The 7,004-nt window shown below is 35.7% G+C and overlaps 1 long non-coding RNA gene across 1 annotated transcript; it reads right to left on the reverse strand.

The window, feature by feature from the left end:
- Nucleotides 1-4,730: 4,730 nt before the first annotated feature.
- Nucleotides 4,731-6,793, reverse strand: LOC129902286 (uncharacterized). The gene is made up of 2 exons (XR_008770071.1): nt 6,123-6,793; nt 4,731-5,064 (listed from the first exon to the last, which is right to left on the reverse strand). It is a non-coding gene; the product is annotated as an uncharacterized LOC129902286 (long non-coding RNA).
- Between the last annotated feature and the right edge of the window lie 211 nt (nt 6,794-7,004).

Consider the following 7,004-nt stretch of genomic DNA (forward strand, 5'->3'; position numbering starts at 1 on the left):
TTAAGGACCTTCCTCAAAAATTCAGTCCCGATTTAAAGCATGGAAGAACTCTTATAATTCCCGAGGTTTCCATCGTGAAATTTTGAGACCCTTCTTAAAATCTTGTCCTAGTTTTGACATAATTTCAAGCTTGTTTCGTCAGATAAACGTCATCTTGTGAAACTTTTGAGATCCCTTTCAAAATTCTACCCCAACTACATAGTGAGATTCTCAATCTTACTTGTTGACGAAACCCATCTTCTAGCGAATTTTTGAGATTCTCTAAAAAAAATTATCCCAATTTTCACTATAAAGGGAAATGAAAATCTTACGGGGAATATGACCGAGCCGTTATGGCGCTTACGTATTTCATTGAAGCAGAAATTAGGTCAAACGTAGTTTCAAGTACAAAGGCAAATTGTGATTTTTTCGTAAGGTGACCGAAGCCGATATAGGCCTTCTACCCTTCTCATTCTTGAGAATTCAGGTCAGACGTAGTTCATTACAAGAAAAGGTGCGATGAAATGAAAGAAAAATGATTAAATATGCATTTACAAAGGAAGGAAAGTAATAACTTCATTTGCAGAATTCTTGCCAATGTCATGCGAGCTTCTTTTCTATTTATGATGATGAATGCCTTCGAATGACTCTGTTCAAAAATGTCTTCCGCTTACTCTTAATCATCAAATAGGTTATCCCTTGGGGAAGTTCTCTCAATATTGATTAACTTGTTGTTGATCATGTTTTGAATTCTTTGTTTGAGGGTTGAACAATTCTCCGTATCATGTCCAACTGCTCCTGAATGATAAGCACATCTATGTCAGCCCTGTAAAAATTTCCTAAAGGGTTGGTTGGTCTTCCTTCTATAGGATGAAGCATACCACCTGCTTTTAACCTTTCGTAAAATTGAGTTTGAGATTCTTTCAAGGTGTAAATACTTTGGGAGGCTTTTTGAAACTCGAACAATAGATTTTTTCCTGAATAGCATGGTGGTTTTGACATTTTCTTTGGGGGGTCGAGTACATACAATTAGCTTTGACGATATACACCTCTTTTTCTTTCTCTCCTGATACTTTCATATCATCAAGTTCGATGATCTTGTCATTAGCTCGCAATGCGGTAAGGTTTGTGATATTTCTAATCTTGAAGCCATCCGCCAAAGCTTCCCCCACCTTGACGACCTAGGTAAATTTTGTCCCATCATACACAACATCCTTTCATAGTACTCAGATTTTTGATTTTGAATAAATATTTCATTGGTCTCGTGTTCGGTCATGGGAGGTTGAACTCTTGCAGCCTTCCTTCTGTAATAAAAAGAATATTCTCAATAGTTTTTTGTAGACTTCTGTTTGATATTCTCCAAATAGTAGCGATCAGGGACAACTTTCACGTTATATGCAAATTGTTCGATAAAATTCTTTGCGAGTGTCTTCCAATTCGACCACTATTTTAACTCTTGCGATGTAAACCATTCTAAGGATTCTCCATTTAGACTTTGACTAAAAAGTTGCATCAATAAAGCTTCATTATTTCCAAACTCCCACAAGTTGGTTACAATATGCTCTTAGATGAGCCAAGGGGTTTTCAATTCCACAAAAAGTGTCGAACTTTGGTACTTTAAACCCTTTTGGGAGGTCAAAATCTGGATGAATGCATAGATCTTCATTGTTCAAGCCCATATAGAGTGGGGTATGGCGAAACTCTTTCAAAACTTTTGTAATTTGTTCTTTCATGCTCTGTTTAGTCATTTCTTCTTTGACCCTCCACTCCTTCTCCTCATAATGGTTGGGTTCAATATATGTGAGGTAGGACGGATATGATTCTGCGAGAACCGGAATATGAAAAGTGGTTTTTGGAGTATAGGCTAAGCGACATGTGGGTTCTGGGTGTTTTGAGTAGGGATTTGGTATATGGTGGGGAACATCTTAAAATTACCGATATTCAGATTTTGAGGAGGAAGTGGTGTTTGGTATAAGGAGCTAGCTTCATGTGGATTAGGAACAATTAAATCGATAGTGGGAGGTTTTTGGACTGAAACGATGGATGGGTTGTTTGGAAAATATTCGAATATTAGATTCGGAGTGAAGGTTTTTCATCGCTTGGAGTATTGGCGGTGATATCCAAATTTTCCATATTCTGAGTCTTATGCAATTCGATCCTCATCTCATCAATTTGTTGTACCAGTTGTGTAATCAACTCATTATGTTTAGCAACGATAGGGTCCATCACAGTAATTTTTGTCAAATCAATATCTCCACTATTTTTAAATATTTTTAATTTTCCCCCCTCGACAAACTTTGGTCAGGAAAGGAATCTTTGGGATCTTTAGACCAAGTGAAGTAAGGATGTTCAACCATTTTCTCAACATAAATCAATTTAAATTACCTCTAAAGAAAAATAACTCAAAAGGTAAACATGTTAGTCTCTGTAGATGATAAATAATAAAAGATATCACACAAAGTAACAAACACACAATAAGTGCTCTAATCGAAGATAAACTAGCTCGTGAGTATAGAAAAATGACTAAACAAACAGGTTTTTGTCTATTTGGTTTGAAATTTGTGAATCAGGAAGGTTAACTTATGTTGATCCGAGGTTTTCTTGCATTTTCATGGTTGTATCTCGACATCAGTTAGTGTGAAATTTAAATTTCCTCATAATGAAGGAGGACAAAGTAAGCCTTTAAAAGATATGGATCGGGCCTTGAAAGACTGTCTACATATCTCACGGAGGAGAAGTCAGGTCTTACGTAGTTTGACTAGCTCGGATCTCTTTTCGAATGAGAAATCAACCCTTTTGAGATGAGAGAGAGCAAGATTTGAGATTTGAAAGTGAAGTTAGAATTTTGTTAGGAAACTTAAGACTCTACGAGTGTTTGGATGAACTTTTGATAGTGACTTAATATTTGTGTCTATGAGGCTCTAGAAAAATTTATAGAAAGAGTTGACTAGCATATCTCCAAACAAAGCAACACATTCACAAAAACAGTTATAACATATAACACATAAGCATTTATTGCGTATCCTAAACAAATATATGATCCTTTTATGCCAAGTGCAGGCCTAACGATTTGAAGGATGTATAACGTTATTTGAAATATTTCATTGCTCCAAAAAACCATATTTATACAAGCTTTATGAATAAACTGAATGGGAATACATAATAAGAAAATGGAATATAAATAATCAGTCCCACGCAGGGGTACAATCCTAAACTAAGATTTCGTGAAAGATCCTTCGTTTTTTATTTCTGTACATCTCCGAACGCCAACGCATTTTGGATAGATTAACAGTTTGTGAAGATCCTTTTTCGTCTAGACTAAGCTATCAAAATCCCAACCCCGAGGGACAATTGTTTGCCAAACGATGTATACAATCTTCAAAGTTAAACACATAAATATGATCGTTCATTTAGGCCGAGGGCCGTTTTGGACTCAAGATGTCATTTTAGGCCAATGCACTAAATCATGATTTTGGTTTTGCTCTACACTAGTTTACTAAGAGTGGCTTTTGAAAAATCGGTAACCAAGCATACTACTTAGGCTAGAACTCACGACAACCATTGGACGCATGGCGAACCAATAAATCGCCGATCGTTTTGGAAAAGGGTTAAATATAAAAATGCCCAGCTACGCTTCCGCAAAATCGTTGTTTAATATACTATGTATTCAATCAGAAGATGCCATGAATGCAGTGATAGTTCAAAACCATAATTCGAGCACATAAAACCACAAATAAAGAAAGTAAAATTACTAATTATTACATTCCTGAATAATTAGTCAAATAAGAAACAAATCTAATAGTTAGAACCAAATTAAATCTCCATTAAATTCATCATTTCTATTTTGTGGTTAAAAAGACGGTTTAAAATTGATTTAGACTTTTTAGAAAAAAATCAACTTTAAAAAAAAGTCACCACTTAATTTTTTAAATAAATTAAGAAAACTTAATTTAAAAGACCTTAATAGATTTGTTTTAAAAATTCAGAGAAAAAAGTACGAGATTCTCATTTCCACTTTGAGAAGGTGTTAGCACTCAAAGTGGCCGCTAACGCGCGGTTATCCGACGATTTAAAAACTCTAATTTGACTAACTTTGCAAAACAAATAAATAAACGCATTTAAAACTGTTTGAAAGAAATACTTCAAAAAATTTCGAATAACTTATAAAGAAAATAAACTTACTAATAAAAATGACTAAGTAAAGAAGGGATAATTCAAATAAATCATTTAAACAAACTAGCATAGCTCGACTCAAGTCGACAGGCGAGAGACAAGGTTGGGTGAGGAAGTTCCTATTTTGCTGCCTCTTCGATCATCTCTGACTCCCTAAAAAAGAAGATTGGTGATCACGAGTTCCCTCGCTTTGCGCCCCGTCGGCCACTTCGAGAGCATCCGCGCTTACACTCTAAGCCCTTACTCCTTTTCCTTTTGCACCTGCCTTGTCGAAGTAGAAGATACAGAGGTGCGCTTGAAGTTGGGGGGGGGCTATGTACATTTTTTTTTTCTATTCACTCATGATCGCTCTTCAAGAAACTGCTCGTCCCATACCTTCTGCCACAAGTGGCAGAATTCTAGACCATATAACCTTGCCAACTAAAGCGGCCTACTCTATCGCAGTAAGGGCTTAGGCGACCAACCCGCGAAGGGTTGTGAGGCTGGACCAGGTACGAGGAATGAATCTATATCTGTGCACGGAAGTTGGGATTTAATTAGTTAAACAATTAATGTTAGAATTAATACAAGAGAAATAATTAGGTAAAGGATAAATGAAATAAATAAGATTGGGCTCAACACTTAGTTTCTGTTCGTCTGGACTAAGTGGCTGGGCTAAAACTGCTGCCAAAATAGTGGACTTTAGTTTCTGTTCCATTGTATATCCATGTATACACCTGGTGTATATCATGTATACACTGAAAGTATACTCCTTGCTGTCCCTGTATATTGAATGTATATAAGACCGTATACAGCCTATTAAACGGCCTTCAAGACCCGTATTTTTAACTTCCCTTGCTTTGAATTCACCTACTTTGCTCCGACTTTGAAGAGACAGACTTGAATAAGAGAGATTTGGGTCTTCGTGGCCCACTTCAAAATGCAAATGAGGGAAAGAAAGTCCGTAATGGACTCAGATGAGGTTCACATGCAAATACAACAATAAGAATTAATATTGAAGGAGATCTTAATAAATCTAAAAAGAAAACATTAAGGACCAATGCAAATACACAAAGGGAGATACGAAAACATCAAGCAAACAATATGTAACTCAACATAAGATATACCATGATTATATATATAATGGTAGTGAACAAATCTAATGTGTTTATGCATTTCAGACAATTCACATAGGGGGCAACCAAACGCTTAGGATAGAACCCAGAGAGTAAGTCATTTCAAGAGAAGATCAAACCAAACCTCATGCAATTAAGAATACAAATAGTGGTACGAATTTCATGCAACATTCTCAAATAGCAATGTGAAGTCTCAAATTATACTCATTGTAATTTTCTAACAATATAAAGAAACAAACTAGTGTATCACCACAAAGAAAACAAATGACACGAACTAGCAAAATAGACAAATTCTTTTCATATTCAATTTGAGATACTAACTACAGTTAATAAACTTGGCCTTTGACTTTTTATCTGAGCAGAACCATTTCATACTAAAAAGTTATTTTTAGACAAAAGCTCGGTTACACTTGAAGGAGTAAACAAAAATTTAAAAAATCGAGGGTCCTCAAATACCAAGCAAAATGTGACTTTGAAGTAACTACACAATATATGATTTTTTGCACGTGAATGACGCTAATGGGATAAAGAGAAACACAAATCATGCCAAACATCCTACATAAACCAAATTTAAGTGAATTATCCATAATATTAAAATACTGAACTAAATAAATTCCAAACAACTAAACAATGAAACAGAAACCAAAATACGTGCAAAACAATACATAAATCTTACAGTTAATTCCTAAATTTGAATAACTGATACATGAAAAAGACGATAAAGACTAAATTGCAACGAAACCAACTACAGATAACAACCCAACCTACAGAATAAAGAGTTCAACTATGTTAGAAACGTCATGCCAAAACAAGAGAGATGAAGAAAATATTATATAAAAAATAATCAGGAGTTACCTCTTTTTGAGCAGCATTTGGGACGACGAGCAGGAGTCGATTTTCACACCACGACGGAACTTCACCGGAGAAAATTAATGAGCTGAAAATTTCAAGTTCAAGAGCCCTTCTCGATTTGATCGGAATTTTGGTAACTCAGGAGATTTTTTTTTTACCTTTTAGGGTAAAATTTCTATCTCTTTTCAGAACATTATATCTTTTTTTTTATCCCTCTTTTTTGTAACCTTTTGATCTAAATAAGAAATGGATTTATATAGAGAAGAATTTGGGGGAAATTGGGGGAGGGAATGGGAATCGTATGGAATTCTAGGATTTTTCGGATAAAATTCAAATTTTGAAATTCAAATCCAAAAAGGATAAGGAATATGCTCGAGTCATTTCAAAGAATTCCTAAATTCTCGACGAATTCGGCAAGATTCGAGGCTACGTGGATGGTGCGGATGGAATCACATTCTCTCGAAGCCATACGTGGAACAAATCAACGAGCCAAAAATGAGGAACAAAGGTGCCATTGCACTGGATGTACTGTTTATCGGGGAAGTGAGGAAGAAGACTTATGGGGTGTGCGTATGTACTGTACGCTGGTGTATGTAGAAGTTGTATGTCGATGTGCGCATTCTTGATGGTATAGGTTAATGGATATTGGGATTGAGAAGAGATGGGCTACTTGTTTGTATGTATTGGGCTGTGGGTTTATATTAATGTGTTGTGGGTGATGGCCTTATTTAGGGAAGACCACCTGTGATCAGTGGCGGAATCAGGAATTTTATTAAGGGGGTTCAATATTTTATTACCTAAAATCAGAAAAAAAAAATGTGCTTATTCGGATTTGAACCCGCGAGTTGAGACAAGCTAAGGCAAAATGTTGAACCCCCTTTGCCA

Source organism: Solanum dulcamara, chromosome 1 (assembly GCF_947179165.1).
Source record: "Solanum dulcamara chromosome 1, daSolDulc1.2, whole genome shotgun sequence".
NCBI lineage: Eukaryota > Viridiplantae > Streptophyta > Magnoliopsida > Solanales > Solanaceae > Solanum > Solanum dulcamara.